The 20,362-nt window shown below is 49.3% G+C and overlaps 1 protein-coding gene across 2 annotated transcripts in view; it reads right to left on the bottom strand.

Annotated features, from left to right (window-relative positions):
* Positions 1–19,187, bottom strand: part of LOC137650063 (cytokine receptor-like factor 3) — a 213,313-nt gene extending 194,126 nt beyond the window's left edge. For both annotated transcript variants that reach the window (XM_068383111.1, XM_068383110.1), the window contains exon 1: positions 19,035–19,187. The gene's annotated coding sequence lies outside the window, so the exon portion shown is untranslated. The remainder of the gene's footprint in view (positions 1–19,034) is intronic.
* Between the last annotated feature and the right edge of the window lie 1,175 nt (positions 19,188–20,362).

Genomic DNA, 20,362 nt, shown 5'->3' with positions numbered 1-20,362 from the left:
TATTTGTAAGAGAGATCAACAAGCAAGGGTCAAAATATCAAAATCCAAAAGTAATTCCAGAGTATCCAAAAGAGAATCCAAACAAGCGAGAGTCAAAACCAAATTATTTTACATCACCAAAGTAAACAGCAATAAATCAGGTAATTAGAGAGTAGAATATCCAACGATGTTGCCGCTAGCGGCGGCAGGGAAGATCTGAGGAATCATGGAATGGTTCCAGGTACCTCACTGGAGGGCGCAGGTGGTACACCTGGCTATCCAATCGGCGATTGGTGCGAGTTTTGAATTTTCTGCTGTGACGTCAGGGACTGCTGTGACGTCAGGGACGTAAGCTATATATATAACTACCGGTAAGCCTCATGTTTAAAAAGTATTAATATTAATACTAGGAACACAAGGGAGCATGGTTTACCTGCAGTGGTTTGAGGTCAGCTATGCAGAGCACCCAGGATGCTGCTTTCCCCAAGAGAGGGGATACTGAAGAAAAGAATAAGGGCCAGTCAAACCTTTTCATTCATGCAGACTAAAACAGGGTAACAATGCCTCAACCTTCTGCTACTTGTCCAATAAGGAGCTTGAGGTTTTAAACCAGCTGTTGTGCAGCCACCACAGGACCGATAGAGAAAGTATAGAGTCTCCTGTGGGTCACGTCTTGCAGGTAGTGGGATGTGAATGTGGTTTACCATTTCCACACCCCAGCTTGAAGAACCTGCGTCACTGAAAAATTTCTTTTGAAGGCCAGGGACGTAGCTATGCCCTTGACATCATGTGCTCTGGGGCAGCGTGACGGAGGAGGGTCTGGATTCAGTGCCAGGTCAATGACCCTGCGAATCCATGCAGAGATGGTGTTCTTGGTGACCCTCCTCTTAGTCCTTCCTGTGCTGACGAATAGTGCTGGCACACGAGGACGGGCTGCGGCTGTTTTTTTGAGGTACAGCCTCAAGCTCCTTACGGGGCATAGTAAGAGATGGTCTAGGTCATCTGTTACAGTACAGAGACTAGAAATCTGGAAGGAGTCGAATCGAAGATCTGCTACTCTCTGATTCTGAGTCTTAGCAATAAACTCAGGGACAAAGCTGAATGTTACCTTCCCCCATCCCCTTGAATGGGCAATGTCATACAAGAGACCATGAAGTTTGCTGACTCGCTTGGCCGAGGCCAAAGCTAGTAGGAACACCATCTTCCAGGTTAGGTGGCGATCTGCTGCCTGGCTTAATGGTTCATAGGGAGGTCTCTTAAGAGACCTGAGAACTTGAACCACGTTCCATGGGGGAGGTCTCACTTCCAACTGAGGGCAGGTAAGTTCATAACAACGTATGAGTAGAGAAAGATCTAGCGATGAAGAAATGTCCATTCTTTTCAGCCTGAAGGCGAGGCTTAAGGCTGAGCGATAGCCTTTCACCGCTGAGACTGATAGGCGCATTTCTTCACACAAATACACGAGGAACTCCGCTATTGCTGGAATAGTGGCATTGAGTGGAGAGATACCCCTTCCACGACACCAACCACAAAAGACTTTCCACTTTGCCTGGTAGAATGCTGCTGATGACTTTTGCAGGTGTCCAGACATCCTGATTGCAACTTGTTGCGAAAATCCTCTCTCAGAGAGGAGATGCTGGATAGTCTACTGGCGTGAAGTCGTAGTGAACCTAGGGCTTTGTGGAAGATGTTGGCGTGTGGTTGTTTGAGTAGCTCGTGTCGTGGAGGGAGTTCTCTCGGAGGATCCGTAAGGAGTTGCAGAAGGTCCGGGAACCATTCTGCGTGATGTTACAGCGGAGCTATGAGAGTCATCGAGAGGTTGACCAATAGTCTGGTCTTGTTGAGTAGCCTCCTCATCAGACAGAACAGGGGAAAGGCGTATACGTCGATGTTGTCCCACCGTTGTTGAAAAGCATCTTGCCAGAGAGCCTTGGGATCCGGGACTGGGGAACAGTACAGCGGCAGTTTGAAATTCAACGCTGTCGCGAACAGATCAACAATTGGGGAACCCCACAAAGTCAGGACTTTGTTGGCTACTTGATGATCCAAAGACCACTCGGTACTCACTATCTGAGACGCTCTGCTCAGACTGTCGGCGAGCACATTCCTTTTGCCCGGAATGAAGCGAGCCAAAAGTGGAATCGAGTGAACTTCGGTCCATCTCAGTATCTCTACTGCAAGATGGAATAGCTATTCTGAAAAGGTACCTCCCTGCTTATTGATGTAAGCCACTACTGTGGTGTTGTCGCTCATCACCACCACAGAGTGACCCGCCAGGTGTTGTTGGAACTGTTGAAGGGCCAGAAAAAAAGCCTTCATTTCTAGTAGATTTATATGGAGGCACTTTTCTGATTCTGACCACAGGCCTGAGGTCCAGAACGTGGGCCCCCCACCCTTTCTTTGAGGCGTCCGAAAACAGCATCAAATCCGGGGGGAGGACGAGAAGATCCACTCCCTTTCGTAGGTTCTCATCTGCCACCCACCACAGAAGGTCCGTCTGTTCCGCGAGACCCATTGGGATCAAGACGTCCGGGGAATCGTATCCTTGACTCCATCGGGATTTGAGTCGCCATTGCAGAGATCTCATTCTGAGGCGACCGTTGGGAACTAGACGGACCAAGGATGAGAGATGGCCGAGGAGACGTAACCACGATTGGGCTGGAAGTTCTTCTCGTCTGAGAAAAGGTCTTGCGACCTTCCTCAGCCTTGCTATCTTGTCGTCTGATGGGAAGGCTTTGTGGAGAGTGGTGTCTATAATCATGCCCAAGTATACCAGTCTTTGAGTGGGAAGCAGGAAGACTTCTCGAGATTTACCATGATCCCCAGATCTTGGCAAAGTCTCAGAAGTTTGTCTCAGTGTTGAAGAAGGGTCGACACCGAGTCTGCTAGGATTAACCAGTCGTCCAGATAACGGAGGAGACGGATGCCAAACCTGTGTGCCCAAGATGATACTAGGGTGAACACTCTGGTGAAGACTTGTGGTGCTGTGGAAAGACCGAAGCACAGCACCTTGAACTGGTACATTCTGTTGTCTAGGCTGAATCTTAAGTACTTAATTGAAGACAGATGGACTGGGATCTGGAAGTAGGCGTACTTTGGGTCCAGTGTGCACATGAAGTCTTGCGGTTTTAGTGCTACTCTGGCCGCGTCTGTCGTCTCCATGCTGAACGGAGTTTGTTTGACAAACTCGTTCAGAGCTGAGAGGTCGATGACTGGTCTCCAGCTTCTAGACGCCTTCTTTACAAGAAAGAGTCGACTGAAGAAGCCTGGGGATTCGCCGAGGACCTCTTGGAGAGCGCCTTTCTTTAAGAGCGTCTGAACTTCTGCCCGAAGGGCTTGCCCCCTTGCTGATCCCATGGCAAGGAAGCTCAATGACACTGGATTCGTCGTCAGGGGAGGTAGAGATGTTATGAACGGGACCCGATATCCTAGACTTACCACAGAGATTGTCCAGGAATCGGCCCCGAGTTGCTTCCACCTGTTTGAGCAACTTTGTAGGCATCCCCCAAGGGTAAATCGCAGGGGGACTGCCTATCCTAGTGTTTGCGGCCTCGGCTGCTCCCTCTAGGATTTTTGCCTCCCATGGAGGACTTTTTGCCTTTCCTTTCTTTGACAGGAAAGGGCTTAGACACCAAAGTCTTCGCTGCTGTTGTCGTTGTACTGGTCTTGACTGGACGGGACTGCTGTGGTGCTGGAGGCTTATAGGGCTTGGATGTTAAAGCCCTATGAAGAAGGGAGTCTTGATGAGACTTCCTCCACCTCTCAGCGGCATGTTCCACATCCTTAGGCTCGTAAAGAACAGACCCCTCTATGGAGGAATGTCTAAGCCTATTGATCTTGGTGCTACATACCTTCTGATGGAATCTCTCAGCTACTGCATCCCGACGTTTCAGGATTGTATTTGCCCACAAGTTCGTGACTTGGTGGGCCAGAAACTCGATCATGCGAGTATCTGAGAGAAGGAAGGTTTCCATAGCTTTCCTGGTACATTCCTTGGAGAAATCCTCAGAACGTATCAGGATACCTAAGGTCCCCAACCAGATATCGATGGCTTGCATAGCACACTTTGCAACCTTTTCCTGATTGAGGATCTCGGTTACCGAGAATGAGACCTGCCAGTTGGAGTCTCTCTCAAGAGGGACTCCCCCGGTTAGCTCTTCCAGTGTGGTGAAGTGGAAGAGCTAGACAAGGCTCCTCTAGGATCTCGAAGTACCTCCTCTGCTGTACGCAAGGAGGTGGGAGGAGCTTGTTGGTGGTACCGGAACGGTTGGAGGAGGACATCTCGGAGAGCTGTTGTGAGATCTTGTCCCTGGTACTCTTTACCCCTTGAGACCAGGGCAGGGCTGCACTGGTCTTACAGAGGGCTTTTGAGTACCAAAGACGCGGTCTGAGACCATGTCTTTGCCCTCTCGAGGAGGGATATCTGAGTCGGAAAACCCGTTGAGAGCCCTCATTAGAGTCAGAAAAAAACACATGTTCTGACTCTTGCTGGTTTCATCCTGCTGTAGGGCTTGCAGCAAAGTCTCCTTCTTTCCCCGAAGGCTCTTCTTGGGGAGAGTCGCGGACATTCCCTGAGTGGCTAGTTGGCTCCATCCTAGTTCTAGTGGAGGACTTAGGCATTGTTTTGGAGTCTTTAGATTCCTTCCTGGGAAGGATATATGACTCCAACATTGACGAGGGTGGCATGTTCCTTCCAATCCCTGACTGAGTGGACCCCTCAGCGTGTAGAGAGGGTTCCTCCATTGGTGCGATGGGGGAAAGTCTCTCCTCGTGTGATTCCCTTGGAGACGGGAAATCTTCGTCTGAAAGGGAAGGTGAGGCAGTCTGAGGAAAAGAAGGAACCTGCCTCAAAGGTCTGCGTGGAGTCAAGTTTTGCCCTTGGGGAAGTGACAGCGTCTGGAACTCCTCTTTTTCTCTTTAAAGGGGTAAAAGAAGCCATGGTTCTGTGTCCCAATTCAGAAAAGACAGGCTTGAAAGCCTGAGCTACGGCTCTGATCAGGGCACCAAACCAGGGCTGTTGGCTGACAGATGCGCTGTCAGACATACCCTTTGAAGGGAAAGGGATTGAAGGATCCCTGGGAGGAGTCACTATCATTGGTGGGTTCACCTGTGATAGCTTTGGGATCCTGGACCCCTCTGGAAGTTTCCCTTCTCCCACAATGCGCGGTGGCACGTGCTTGCGGGGAAGGGAATGAGGCAATGGCGACCTTGCCGTACGTCGTTCATTGGGGTATGTAGTCTCGTACGCAGGAGTATATTGACGCTCGCGCGAGGGAGAATATCAAGACTGGTGATGCACGGGCGAGTGTTGACGCATGTCTGCGTAGGGCGTGCGTGCGTAGGAGAAGGTTCCCTAGCGCACGGGAGCGCAGTGGATTCATGCGGGGTGCGCGGGAGAATGTTGGCGCGCATCCCTCGGAGAGGATTGCTGAGCGTGCGCAGGGCGCGCGCGCATATCCTTGCAGATGCGCACGGGAGAAGGCTGGCGCGTTGGTAAGTGTTGGTGAGCGGGAGAAGGCAGCATGGCTGACTTCCCAGAAAGTTAGCGCGCAGGTTTTACCTGGCGTGTAGGATGGTGCGCATCATGGCGCGCAGGTGAGTGTAGACGCGCAAATGGGCACGGGCGCGTAGGAGACGGTTGGCGCGTGGGCGCACAGGCAAGACCTGGCGGGCAGGAGATCGTGGGCGCATGTGAACATGAGGGCGCACATAGTGCGTGATGGAGCTATGGTCTTGTTGGAGCGTATTTGCGTACGCTCTTAATGCCCTGTATTAGGGTTAGGATGAATGTTCGCGCGTGGTGATGGGGCCTGACGAGCTACTAAAGAGCGCTTGTCAGGTTTCGTGGGCGCGTAAGTTGTTGGCGCGCAATAGCACACTTGGATGGAGCCTTCTTAGGCCCATGCAGGAACGGCGACGGCAGGCCGGCAGGTCTGTCGGGTGGAAGGTTGGCATGTCCTTTAAAAGGTCGACCTTCCACCGAAGGAGATAGTGAACGGTCTGCAGAGATGTCCAGGACCAATGCAGATGCAGTGACAGATGATTGGTTTAGAGGCTCCTCTGCGGGGTACTGCATCAAAAATGTTGAACCTAAGAGGCGCCTCCTCACCGCAGGTGAAGGAAGGCCTCTATGGCAAAGAGGAAGGCAAGCCTTCCAACGAATGAGCCTTCTGGGGGCCGTTGGATCAGCAAGCTGACCTTCTGCAGTCCTCCGAAGAGGAGTCTCTGTAAGTGAACTCCCCCGAGGGGAAGAAACACTAGCAGGAGAGACTGACGATGGACTTAGTTTCCCCCTCGTAGGTTGAACAGGAACGTGAGAAATTAAGCCATCAGCTACCGTAGAGTTTGGAGTGGAAGAGGAGATGGGTGAGACCACATTGGATACCTCTGACACCATAACGTCGACAAGAGACAGAGGATCAACCTCTGACGGTGACGACGATTGCTTGACAGCAGCACCCAATCGGATGTAGTTAAGCAAAACCTCCTTGGAGGGCGAACCCGTGAGCCCCAAGGAGGACCAAAGCTGAAATAAGGAGGTTAGTGACATATCCTTCCTGTGGGGGAGAGGTGGAGCTGCTTTGCTAGGGGAAGCAACGCCATTTCCCAAACCTGAGGTTGGTTAACAATACATCGGTCTACGCTACCACTCGACGGTCTCTCGAAAGAGACCGACCGAGTGGGAGCTTCGGAGTAGGCTTGGGCAACGGAAGAAGAGGCCTTGGGTTTTTCTCCTTTCGAAGCAACCTTCGAAGGAGAAATATCACATTTAGACTTCTTCTTCCGTCGTCGTGAAAACCTCTCCCACTGGAAGGCAGACCACTCCCTACACTCACTACACTTGTTGTTACTATTACACTGTTGGCCCCTACAAGAAGGACAAAGGACGTGAGGATCAGTCTCAACCGCCGACATGAATGTTCCACAGGGGCGGTCGGGAAACCCAGGGCAGGTGCACATGATCACAGAGGCCAACTTCACATATACAGAAACTAGAAAAAGAAAAGAACAAAAGTAATTAAATGGCTGCCAATATGACGGCGAGGATGAGAGCGGACACGTCCGACCACCATCCGAGCCAAGAGCAAAGTGAGCTCAAGCACAAGTGTGTGAAAGGGGGGGGGGGGGTAGCAAGCTACCCTACCCCCTCCCTTAACCCCGCTAACTAGCAGTGTGGGTAGTAAACCCTCGTTAAAGATTAATTGCTCGTCATTTCAGCTACGCCAAAAATAATACCCCTATTAAATAGCGTGATTTGTATTCCAGTTACAGAACAATGATTTCTTATTACGATGACTGACTCTTTAGGCTAGATAGCTTCTCTTATTTTACCCGTTTTCTGTATTCTCCCAAACAAAAACCCCGATTATCCACTACGGAACAGGATTATTGTAGTTATTACGGGGGCCCTGTATTTCTATATTTGACTTGTGGCAGGAATAAAGTTAAAATCCATTGAAAACACTTTATTCACAATAGAAAAAAATATATTCTTATATCAAATACATTATATGAGTTTGGCTGAAATTGTAATTTTACCCTAGAATCTTTATACGTGCATAATTTGAAAAATGACAAATTCGGAGATAATTTGTATTTTTCTTAATCATACAAACCTTAGCTATTTACATAGGGTTTACTTTCGGCGTAGCTGAAATGACGAGCCATTAGATTTTAATGAGGGTTAAACTACCCCCGTGCTAGTTAGCACGGGGGTAAGGGAGGGGTAGCTAGCTACCCCTCCCCCCCACACACTGGTGAGCTGCCTCACTTCACTTAGAGGTAGGACTTGTCTTGGGGGATAGGGCTGGCGGGCAAATACTGTATGTGTAAATAGCTAAGGTTTGTATGGTTAGGAAAAATACAAATTATCTCGGAATTTGTCATTTGTTCCGTAACCGAAATACAAACCACGCTATTTACATAGGGTGACTTACCCTTAGGCAGGGTGGAAAGTCCCCAGCCTTACTGGCTTTGGCTTACCCGGGGACTCAGAATCCGAGTGAGCAGCACTCAAGAAAAAGTCCCTGCACCTCGCAAGTTTCTTGCTAAGCAAGAAACGTGCGGCCTACATAAGTTGTGTGTGGAGAAATGAAGTGTGACTCGTCTTAGGAAGTTGACTTGAAGTCCTTTAGATGGAATTCTAGGCTAGGACGTCCCAATACCACCTCGTCAGGGTATGGGGGACGTGACAGTACTATTCTTAATACTAGGAACACAAGGAAGCATGGTTTACCTGCAGAGGTTTGAGGTCAGCTATGCAGAGACCCAGGATGCTGCATTCCCCAAGAGAGGGGAGGATGAAGAAAGAAGTAAGGGACAGACATACTCTTTCATTAACGCAGACTAAAACCGGGTAACAGTGCCCTCAACCTTCTGCTACTTGTCCATTAAGGAGCCTGAGGTTAGACCAACTGTTGTGCAGCCACCACAGGGCCGATAGAAAAAGTATCGAGGCTCCTGTGGGTCACGTCCTGCAGGTAGTGGGCTGTGAAGGTCGTTTGACGCTTCCAGACCCCAGCTTGTTACACCTGCGTCACAGAGAAGTTTCTCTTGAAGGCCGGGGACGTAGCGATGCCCCTGACATCATGTGCCCTAGGTCGACGTGACGGAGGATTGTCTGGATTCAAGGCATGATGAATGGTCCTTCGAATCCAGGCTGAGATGGTATTCTTGGTGACCCTCCTCTTCGTCCTTCCCGTGCTCAAAAACAGAGCTTGCACGCGGGGACGGACTGCAGCTGTTCTCTTCAGATAACGCCTCAGACTTCTTACTGGGCAAAGTAGCAGATGGTCTGGGTCATCTGTTACGGAACGGAGACTCGTAACCCTGAAGAAGTCGAACCGTGGGTCCGGCACTCCAGGGTTCTGAGTCTTGGCAACAAACTCAGGGACGAACCTGAACGTTACCTCCCCCCATCCCCTTGAATGGGCGATGTCTTATGAGAGACCATGAAGTTCACTGACCCGCTTGGCCGAAGCCAGAGCGAGCAGGAATACCGTCTTCCAAGTCAGGTGTTGATCAGAGGCCTGGCGTAATGGTTCGAACGGGGGTCTCTTCAGAGCCCTGAGGACTTGAACCACGTTCCATGGAGGAGGTCTCACTTCCGACTGAGGGCAGGTAAGCTCGTAGCTTCGTATGAGTAAGGAAAGTTCCAGCGAGGAAGAAATGTCTATTCCTTTTAGCCTGAAGGCTAGGCTTAAGTGAGCGATAGCCTTTCACCGCCGAGACCGAAAGGCGCATTTCCTCGCGCAAATACACAAGAAACTCCGGTATTGCTGGAATAGTGGCATCGAGGGGAGAGATACCCCTCCCAGGACACCAACCACAGAAGACTCTCCACTTCGCCTGGTAGACCCCTGCAGATGACTTTCGCAGGTGTCGAGACATCCTTTCCGCAACTTGTTGCGAAAAGCCTCTCTCAGTGAGGAGACGTTGGATAGTCTCCAGGCGTGAAGCCGAAGCGATGCTATGGCTTTGTGGAAGATGTTGCAATGTGGTTGTCTGAGTAGCTCGTGTCGTGGGGAAAGCTCTCTCGGGAGTTCCGTCAGGAGTTGCAGAAGGTCCGGGAACCACTCTGCACGATGCCATAGCGGAGCTATTAAGGTCATTGACAGGTTGACCGATAGTCTGGTCTTGTTGAGCACCCTTCTCATCAGACAGAACGGTGGGAAGGCGTAGACGTCGATGTTGTCCAACCGTTGTTGGAAGGCATCTTGCCAGAGTGCCTTGAGGTCCGAGACTGGGGAGCAGTACAGCGGCAGCTTGAAATTCAAGGCTGTCGCGAACAGGTCCACTGTCGGGGAACCCCAAAGTTAGGACTTTGTTGGCTACTTGAGGATCCAAAGACCACTCGGTACTCGCTATCTGCGAAGCTCTGCTCAGACTGTCGGCGAGCACATTCCTTTTGACAGGAATGAAGGGAGCTGATAGACGTATCGAGTGGACTTCGGTCCATCTCAGTATCTCTACTGCAAGATGGGATAGCTGTCGTGAAAAGGTACCTCCCTGCTTGTTGATATAAGCCACTACTGTGGTGTTGTCGTTCATCACCACCACGGAGTGGCCCGCCAGGGTCTGTTGGAACTGTTGAAGGGCCAGATATACGGCCTTCATCTCTAGCAGGTTGATGTGGAGATACTTTTCTGATTCTGACCATAGGCCTGAGGGACTCTGGTTCAGAACGTGGGCCCCCCACCCTTCTTTTGATGCGTCCGAAAACAGCATCAAATCCGGGGGAAGGACGAGAAGATCGTCGTCGGTCAGCCACCACCGCAGGTCCGACCGTTCCGCAGGTCCTATTGAGACAAGAGAGTCCGGGGAATCGATGCTTTGATTCCACCGGGACTTGAACCGCCACTGCAGAGATCTCATCCTGAGGCGGCCATTCGGAACTAGACGGGCCAAGGAGGCTAGGTGACCTAAGAGACGTAACCAAGATTGGGCTGGAAGGTCTACTCGACTGAGGAAAGGCTCTGCAACCCTCCTCAGCCTTGCTATCCTGTCATCTGATGGAAAAGCTTTGTGGAGATTGGTGTCTAATATCATGCCTAGATATACCGGTCGATGTGTTGGGAGCAGAGAGGACTTCTCGAGATTTACCATGATCCCTAGATCTTGGCAAATTCCCAGAAGCCTGTCTCGGTGTCGAAGAAGGGTCGACTCCGAGTCTGCCAAGATCAGCCAGTCGTCCAGATAACGGAGGAGACGGATGCCGTTCCTGTGCGCCCAGGAAGATATCAGTGTGAACACTCTGGTGAACACCTGAGGTGCTGTGGAGAGACCGAAACACAGCACCTTGAACTGGTAGATCTTGTTGTCAAGGCTGAATCTTAGGTACTTCCTGGAAGACGGATGGATTGGGATCTGGAAGTATGCGTCCTTCAGATCCAGTGTGCGCATGAAGTCTTGCGGTCTCACTGCAAGTCTGACCGTGTCTGCTGTCTCCATGCTGAATGAAGTTTGTTAGACAAACTTGTTCAGGGCTGAGAGGTCGATGACGGGTCTCCAGCCTACAGACGCCTTCTTTACAAGAAAGAGTCGACTGAAGAAGCCCGGGAGCCGTCTACGACCTCCTGGAGAGCATCCTTCTTGAGCATGGTTTCGACTTCTGCCCGAAGGGCTAGCCCCTTTGCTGATCCCATGGCATAGGAGCTCAACGACACTGGATTCGCTGTCAGGGGAGGTTGAGATGTTATGAACGAGACGCGATATCTTTGTCCGATCACAGAGACCGTCCAGGAATCGGCCCCGTGTTGCTGCCACCTGTGCATGCAACTTTGCAGGCATCCCCCTACAGGTGGACACGAAGGGGGATTGCCAATCTAGCGTTTGCGGCCTCGGCCGCTCCTTCTAGGATTTCTGCCTCCCCTGGAGGACTTTCCGCCCTTTTTGTCTTTGACAGGAAAGGGCTGCTGTTTAGACACCTTGGTCTTAGCTGCCGGAGTCTGCTTCGGTGTCTTGCGAGGCTGCTGTTGCTGTTCGAGGAGCTGGAGGTTTGTAGGGCCGAGATGTAAGGGCCTTCTGGAGGAGCGCATCGTGACTCGTCTTCCTCCACCTCTCAGCTATCCGTTCTATATCCTTGAGCTCAAACAGGTTTCCTCCAAAGATGGAAGAATGTCTGAGCTTGCTGACATCCACAGCGGGGACCTTCGGGTGGAACCTCTCAGTCACCGCATCACGTCGCTTTAGAATCGAGTTAGCCCACAGGTTAGTGACCTGGTGAGCCAAGAACTCAATGGAGCGTGTGCCCGAGAGGAGGAAGGTCTCCAGGGCCTTCCTATTGCTCTCCTTGGACAAGTTCTCAGAGCGCAATAGGATGCCCAGAGACCCCAGCCAGACATCCAGCAACGAATTGGCCTGCATGGCACACTTTAGGGACTTTCTCTTGGCTTAGGATCTCCGACGCTGAGAATGTCACCTGCCGAGCATTGAGTTTCTCTAGAGAAAGACCCTTGGTGAGCTCTTCCACGGAGTGGTGGAGGGGAAGAGCTAAACAAGACTCCTCCATGACCTCGAAGTACCTCCTCTGCTGAACGTGAGGAGGTGGGAGGAGCTTGTTCCCGGCAGAAGAACGGCTGGAGGAGGCGAGCTCGGAAAGCTGACCCTCGACCTTGTCCCTGGCACTCTTCACCCCCTGGGACAATGGCAGGGCTGCACTGGCCTTTGGGGGCTTCTGAATACCATAAACTTGGTCCAGGACCGTATCCTTGCATTCGCGGGGGGCGGTCTCGGGGTCCTTAAAACTATTGAGTTGCCTCATTAGATTAAGGACCTGCCAGAAGGCATGCTCTGACTCGCGCTGCTCTCCTCCTTGTGGACTGGCAGCTAAGTCTCCTGTCCTCAATGGCTCTTCTTGGGGGGACACGCGTACGTCCTCCCGGGGAATGGTTGGCTCTGGACGAATCCTCGAAGATGACTTGGGCATCGTCTTTGAGTCCTTGGGCTCCCTCCTGGGAGGGATATAGGACTCTAGCAAAGAGGTCTGGAAGGTCCCTCCTACGCGAAACGTTTCTCTTCCTCGAGGTGGGGTTCCTCCCATTGGTGCCGCGGGAGAGTGCCTCACCTCGCTGGACTCTCCTGAGGACGGGAAAGCTTCATCCGCAGGAGAAGGAGAAAGCGCCTGCAAAGGGGAAGGGGCCTTCCCGATGGACCTCTTGGGAGCCAGCTTAACCCTGGGAGAAGTTACCGCTAAATCCACTCCTCTCCTTCTCTTCAGCGGGGGCGAGGGAGCCGTTGGTTTTAGTCCCAGATCAGCGAGGGCTGGCTTCATAGCCTGCACGACCGCTTTCATCAGGGAATTAAACCAAGGCTGGCGGCTGACTGACGCAGTATCAGCGATTCCTGCTGGAGGGAAGGGGATCGGCTGATCCTTAGGAGCGGATACTACTGGGCCTGCCTGAAACGAAGAAAGGTAGTAGGTTGGCCAGGGCACCAGCCGCCCGTTGAGATACTACCGCTAGAGAGTTAGGGGGTCCTTTGACTGGCCAGACAGTACCATATTGGATCCTTCTCTCTGGTTACGGTTCTTTCCCTTTGCCTACACAGACACCGAATAGTCTGGCCTATTCTTTACAGATTCTCCTCTGTCCTCATACACCTGACAACACTGAGATTACTAAACAATTCTTCTTCACCCAAGGGGTTAACTACGGCAATGTAATTGTTCACTGGCTACTTTCCTCTTGGTAAGGGTAGAAGAGACTCTTTAGCTATGGTAAGCAGCTCTTCTAGGAGAAGGACACTCCAAAATCAAACCATTGTTCTCTAGTCTTGGGTAGTGCTATAGCCTCTGTACCATGGCCTTCCACTGTCTTGGGTTAGAGTTCTCTTGCTTGAGGGTACACTCAGGCACACTGTTCTATCTAGTTTCTCTTACTCTTGTTTTGTTGAAGTTTTTATCGTTTATATAGGAAATATTTATTTAAATGTTGTTAATATTTTATATTTCCTTGTTTCCTCTCCTCACTGAGCTATTTTCCCTGTTGGGGCCCCTGGGCTTATAGCATCCTGCTTTTCCAACTAGGGTTGTAGCTTAGCATTTAATAATAATAATAATAATAAAGGGAAGAAGAATGTTGCCTGGATCTCTCCGATGAATCTTCCTGCTCCTGGACGCGTGCTCGGCGCTTACGAGATAATGATCGCGAGGATGATCTGGAAGCACGCGTCCCCAGCAACTCGCAAGGTTGGGCGCGCTGCGAAACCCGGCGGGAATCGCGATGGGGGTCGCGCGCGGGCGACCATTGGCGCGCAGGTGCGCGGGCGCGTGGAGATGAGGGCGCGGGCGCGTGGAGATGAGGGCGCGGGCGCTCAGGCGAGTGGGCGCGTGGATGCGCTGGCAAGGGGGCGCGTGGGCGCGCAGGCTAAGGTGTGCGTGGATGCACAGGTGAGGGTGCGCGCGAGCGCCCGGGCGATCGCTGGTGATCAGGAGAGCGATGGTGCGTAGGCGATTGGTAGAGCATAGGCGAGTGTAAGAGCGTTGGCGATTGATGGCGCGTTGGCGAACGATGACGTGTGGGGCGAGTAGGTGACCAAATACGCACAGGCGAGTTAACGCGTGGGGGAGTCGGTGAACTGTGGCGATCAGACGCGTGGGCGCGTTGGAGAGCGTTTGCGCACAGGCGAAGGATCGCGTGGGCGCGTAGGAGAACGCTGGAGTGTAGGAGATCGCTGACGCGTAGGATGGCACGCAGTAGCGCGGAGAGAAGTTGCCAACTGGGGCGCAGGGCCAGGGGGCGCTGATGTGCTCAAGGGCGAACGCTCGTGGGCAGGCTCAGGAGTCGACTTGTGGGCGCGCATGCACTTTAGAAGTGCGCACAGGAGAAAGCGCACGGTGGTGCGCAGGCGGAGGTGGACGCGCAGGGAACCGCTGGCGAGGCAAAGGATCAATGTCCTTGCCTGCGCCCAGATCCGAAGGTCGTGGGCGCGTGGGCGAACGTTGGTGCGCATGGCGCGCATCAGGAACTGGGCGCGCAGAAGTGCGCTGACGAGCAGGAGATTGACGGCGCTCAGGAGACTGTTGACGCGCAGTGCGCGCAGCAGGGACAGAAGAGCGCTTGTGCGCAGGTGAGTGCTGACGGGCAGGAGAGCGCTGGCGATCAGAGTCTGTTGACTCATCAGCAGGAGCGCTTGCGCGCAGGAGAGCACTGGCGAGCAGGAGGGCGCTGGCGATCAGGAGAGCGCTGGCGCTTGCGCGCTACTGTAGAGCGTACAGGTGTAACCTGATGCGGAAGGGACTTACCCACATTGTGGGATAAGCCCTTCTTCCCCGAAGGGACCGGTGCTTGAATGATCAAGGGGGACCTGGCAGGCGCAGGAGATCGCGAACGATCTGCGGAGAGGTCCAGTGATGTCACTGCCACGGTCTGCTCCTGACGAGAAGAATCCTTTGCAGGGGACGACGAAGATGAAGACCCGAAGAGGCGCCTCTTAATTCCCTTGTAAGGAGAAGGAAGGCCTCGACGACGAAGAGGAGGGCAAGCCTTACGGCAAAGATGACCTCGAGGCAGGGTATCACCGTCATCGGTCCTCCGAAGAGGAGTCTCTGTCAGTGCACTCCCCAAAGGGGGAGGAACACCCGCAGGAGAGACCGTTGGACCCAGCTTTCCCCTCGAAGGATGTTTGGAGGGGGAACCTGAGCCTTCAGCAACATCCGCAACAGCAGCAGCCGGGGTTTGACCCGACCCGTCGGACGCCTCTGCCACAACAACGTCGACAATAGCTAGAGGGTCTACCTTTGGTATTACCGTCGACTGTTGGACAGCTGCCCCCAACTGGATCAGATCAAACAGGGCTTCCTTGAAGGGTGAGCCCTTAAGCCCCAAGGAAGCCCAAAGCTGGAAAAGATCATTGTTAGAAACAGTTTGGTCATCAACAAAATCAACAATGTCCTCCCCCGGAGGAGGAGGAGCTGCCTCGCTATGGGAGGCAACACCCTCTCCCGAACCCCGAGATTGGGAAACAAAAGAATGGCCTACGCTACCACTCGGCGGCCTCTCGCGAGAGACCGAACGAGTGGGAGCTTCGGAGGAGGTTCGGGCAACGGAAGAAGAGTCCTTGGAGCATTCCTTCCTTAAGGCAGCCCCTGAGGGAGAACGGTCTCGCTTAGACTTCTTCTTACGCCGCCGGGCAACCCTCACTCACTGGGAGGTAGACCACTCCCTGCACTAACTACAATTATCATCTCTTTCACACCGTTGACCTCGACACTGCGGGCAAAGGGTGTGAGGGTCTGTATCGACCGCCGACATGAATGTTCCACAGGGGCGGTCGGGGAGTCCAGGGCACTTCCGCATAATGGGAAGAAAAGGTAGAGGCCAACTTCAAACACACATCATAAGCAAAAGAAAAACAGATTAAGGCTGTCAACAATGCGAGGACGAGACAGACACGTCTGTTCATCGTCCAAGCCAAAAGTAAAGTGAGGTAGCTCACCAGTGTGTGGGGGGGAGGGGTAGCTAGCTACCCCTCCCCTACCCCCGTGCTAACTAGCGCGGGGATAGTTTAACCCTCGTTAAAATTCTAATGGCTCGTCATTTCAGCTACGCCGAAAGTAAACCCTATGTAAATAGCGTGGTTTGTATTTCGGGTACAGGACAAATAAGGATCACTGCCAAATATTGTATTCAAATCACCTGTAATAATACCAGGAAAACCTCTTATTTTCATTAGAAATATTGAACTATACTAAAAATTTCAAGGATATTCAGGATGTGTACAGGCCTTATGTACACCATCATAACCTTTATTGCGTGTCCTCACTCACAAGGAAGGTGTGACTGCCCCTTCAACTTTTCCATTGCATGGAAGAAACTTGCCTCGTAAGAAATAACGTATAAATAAAAATAATTTTACAATTGTATCTATGATTAGTATAGGATATATATATATATATATATATATATATATATATATATATATATATATATATATATATATATATATATATATATATATATATATATATATATATATACATGCCAAATTTTCAGTATTTTTTTTACTTATGGACATTAATTGCTTTCAACATAAAATATACGTTTTTCTGTTGTATTATGATGTGATTTGAATGATTTTCAGGTTTATTTCCATCGCAAATGAATACTTATCCTTCCACCACCCATTCCCCTATACCCCAACCTAGCCCCACCGGGGGGGGGGGGGGGGTTCTGCCTCCCCCTGCGACCCCCCCCCCCCCCCTTTAAGGCCACAGTGATTTTCAGGGCACTACCGAACCTAATAAACCCACCTAACCTAGCCTAGGGGCCCTGTACCCCTACTTAGGCCTACAGGGGGGGGGGGGGCCTTCGACACCCCATGTGACCCCCCTTAAGGCCACCTAACCTAGGGCCCTGTACCCCTACCTAGGCCTAGCCCCTGTGACACCCCCCCCCCCCTTGCGGCCACTACCTAACACATCCGTCAAACCAAATCCAAAGTGATGGTACTGCTGTATACATAGTTATACTATCACTATTATAATATACTCTACAAATTAATGAAGCTTACCTTAGACTGTTGGTTCATAAAGATGAGCTGCTGCTTTGAGGAATGAAGCCGTTGCGAAGGTTCCTTGACATGCAGGACAATTTTTATTTTGTAAAATTAAATTGTGTCTCTGGCACAAATCCACTAGTTTTTCAATATTCCCCGAATAAGTTACAACAAATTCATTGTAAGTTAGGAAACAGTCAGGACAAGAAGATGGAATTTCAACTTCTTGTGCAATATGAGATGACGTGCTTGCTATAGCCTCCATGTCTAAGAACGAAATGAAAGACCTAGGTAAGATAATGTATTGTCGCGCTGTGATTGGCCAAACCTGTAACGTCATAGTGGATAGGTGCTGTGATTGGCCAAACGTCATAGTGGGCTAGTTTGTCTGCGGATTATAGTGGTTACAGGGCTCATTTGCGCAAAAACAAGACACAGTCAACAATAACAACAGACTTAGAAAAAATCTGGGAGGAAGACATGAGTAGCGTGAGTTTGATCGTCGATATATAAAGAACTAGGCATTTGCGACAGATAATATTATACAGAAATACTACAAAAGACTTCCTTAACATAGAGAACTACAGGTATGTTAAAATACACTACATTATTAATGTCCATAAATAAACCAATACCAATTTTCTTCTCTTAAAATTTATTTTCATTCTAACTACGACCTGAAATAACATTCCTTACACATTTAATCATCAATCAGGAGGGGCAAGACTTTATTATTACTCGTAAAATATACAACAAATAAGGAAATAAGGACATAGCATCAAAGGTCAGTTTAGTTTAGATGATTCTGTAGGGAGTAGCATCCAAACCTAGAAGCAGTGTCCTTACCTACTTACTTAATGGGGAGGGGGGGGGGGGGTTAATGCCCCACTGCAACAATCCCTTACACTGCCGTATTCTAAGTTAGCCATAATCATACATGCATGTGGCTGCTATCATACATACATCCCGATTGGGCTATACACAAAAAAATAAAAGGATATAGAAATCCTTTTGCTTAGTAAATCTTGCTACAAAATTAAATCAGGAGTGTATGTATGATAGCGGCCGCCTATATGTATTATTATGTCTAACTTAGAATACGGCAGTGTAAGGGGGGTCGCAGGGGGGCGTTAAACACCCCCCCCCCCCCCGTTTGGTAAATAGTGAGGACACGGCTAGTAGGTTAGGTTAGGGGGAAAGTTTGGGTTAGTTGATGTCCATTTTTAATTAACGCATGAGGAACTGACTGCTGGTATACAAGGGCTCCTTGAATCCTAATACACTGATATAAAAAAGCAAAGGTTTGTTTAAAAATAGATTGGGTTGAAGGTAGGTTACTCCCTTGGACTTTTCAAGGCAGAATCCAAGGAAAATTAAGCCTGCAATTTTTCATGACATATAAGAGATATTTTAGGTAGCATAAAGCAGGCCAATGCACAATAAAATACTAACCACTAAAACAAGAGATTTCTAAAAAGGCTGATCTGACACAAAAACCTTTCACAGAATAATAGTAACATTAATCAGTAAATTTTTACTGCATTACAGGGTATCATTTTGAACAGATATACATCCTGAAAGGTAATGAATAGAAAAGAAAAGAATTGTTTTACCATTATATACCATTTCCCCAGTATGTTTTCCCAACCCAAAACCCTGAGTTCCCACTGGGGGGTCCCCCATTATCGGTGGATATAGATATATACACTACAATAATACCGATATATATATATATATATATATATATATATATATATATATATATATATATATATATATATATTTCTGAAACTATTCATTTGCGACAGGAACTTGAGTCATTTTCGAAAAGAACGGACCTTTAACTATAGAAAAACGTAGTTTTTCTCTAGGTTACATTACCCTATGATAAACTATAATAATACCCATTAATCTAGGCTAGTCTGCTACACAGGGTCAGCTTGAGAAACAGTATTGTAACATGAACATATATTTACTAAGCATTACAGGACGTAAAAATGATTGAGCTTTTCCAAAGACAAGTTATGTACATCAGAAGGGAAGAATTATAATTAACAAACCTTCCGGGATTAAGTTTGTGGCCCAGTACCCAATTGGTTAAGAAGCACCTTAATTGAGCAGTCGTTGGGTTGTTTGTTGTTTACTCCGGGACTCAGTCGGGAGATTCAAGTTCAGTCTTATCTCGGTTTCTTCTTCTTCTTTGTTCAAGATTAATAGTCCAGTACACATCCTGCAAAAGTTGCAGAGAATTGAGAATGGAGTGTATTATTATTATTATTATTATTATTATTATTATTATTATTATTATTATTATTATTAAGCTACAACCCTAATCATAAAAGCAGGATGCTAGAAACCCAGGGGCCCCAACCAGGAAAATAGCCCAGTGAGGAAAGGGAATAAGGAAAAATAAATATTTCAAGAACAGTAACAACATTAAAATAAATATTTCATATATAAACTTTAAATAATTTAACAAGACAAGAGGAAGAGAATTTAGATAGAATATTGCAAACGAGTGTACCTTCAAGCAAGAGAACTCTAACCCAAGAGTGTCCAAGACAGTGGAAGACTATGGTACAGTGGATATGGCTCTACCTAAGACTTAGCGAACCATCGTTTGATTTGGAGTGCCCTTCTCCTAGAAGAGCTGCTCCCCATGCTAAAGAGTTTTCTCTACCCTTACAAATAGGAAAGTAGCCACAGACCAATTACAGTGCAGTAGTTGACCCCTTGGGTGAAGAAGAATTGTTTGGTAATCTCAGTGTTGTCAGGTGTATGAAGACAGAGGAGAATCTGTAAAGAATAGGCCAAACTATTCGGTGTATGAGTAAGCAAAGGGAAAGTGAACTGTAACCAGAGAGAAGGATCCAATGTAGCACTGCCTGGCCAGTCAAAGGACCCCATAACTCTCTAGTGGTAGTATCTCAACGGGTGGCTGGTGCCCTGGCCAACTTACTACTGTATAGAAGGATATTAGGGAGTGTAAAGAATACAGCAATTGTAGCCTTGAGAGGGTATGTAGGAGCATCTGCTAGGAAAACAAGGGTAATGATGGAAAGCTGAGGTACCTTAATAGCATTTATAAGGGAGAGAAGGACATATTAACAGCAATAGTCGATGATATGGAAGAAAAAGAGAGGAAGAGGTGGGTGCATGTGAAGAAGTATGCTGAAGAATGTGGGATAGCGACGAGAGAAGTTAAGAGATGTACGAAAGAAGACATAAAGAAGAGAACAAGAGAATGGGACACAAGCAAATGGAAGAGTGAAATGCAGTGCAGGGAGAATCTAATTTTTGTTTAAAAACTGGAAAAGTGAAATCAAGGAGGAGGAAGTATATGATAACCCATTTTTGTCAAATCTATTATTCAGAGCAAGGACAAACA

Source organism: Palaemon carinicauda, chromosome 11, assembly GCF_036898095.1.
Source record: "Palaemon carinicauda isolate YSFRI2023 chromosome 11, ASM3689809v2, whole genome shotgun sequence".
NCBI lineage: Eukaryota > Metazoa > Arthropoda > Malacostraca > Decapoda > Palaemonidae > Palaemon > Palaemon carinicauda.
This window is presented reverse-complemented; position numbering and strand designations above follow the sequence as displayed.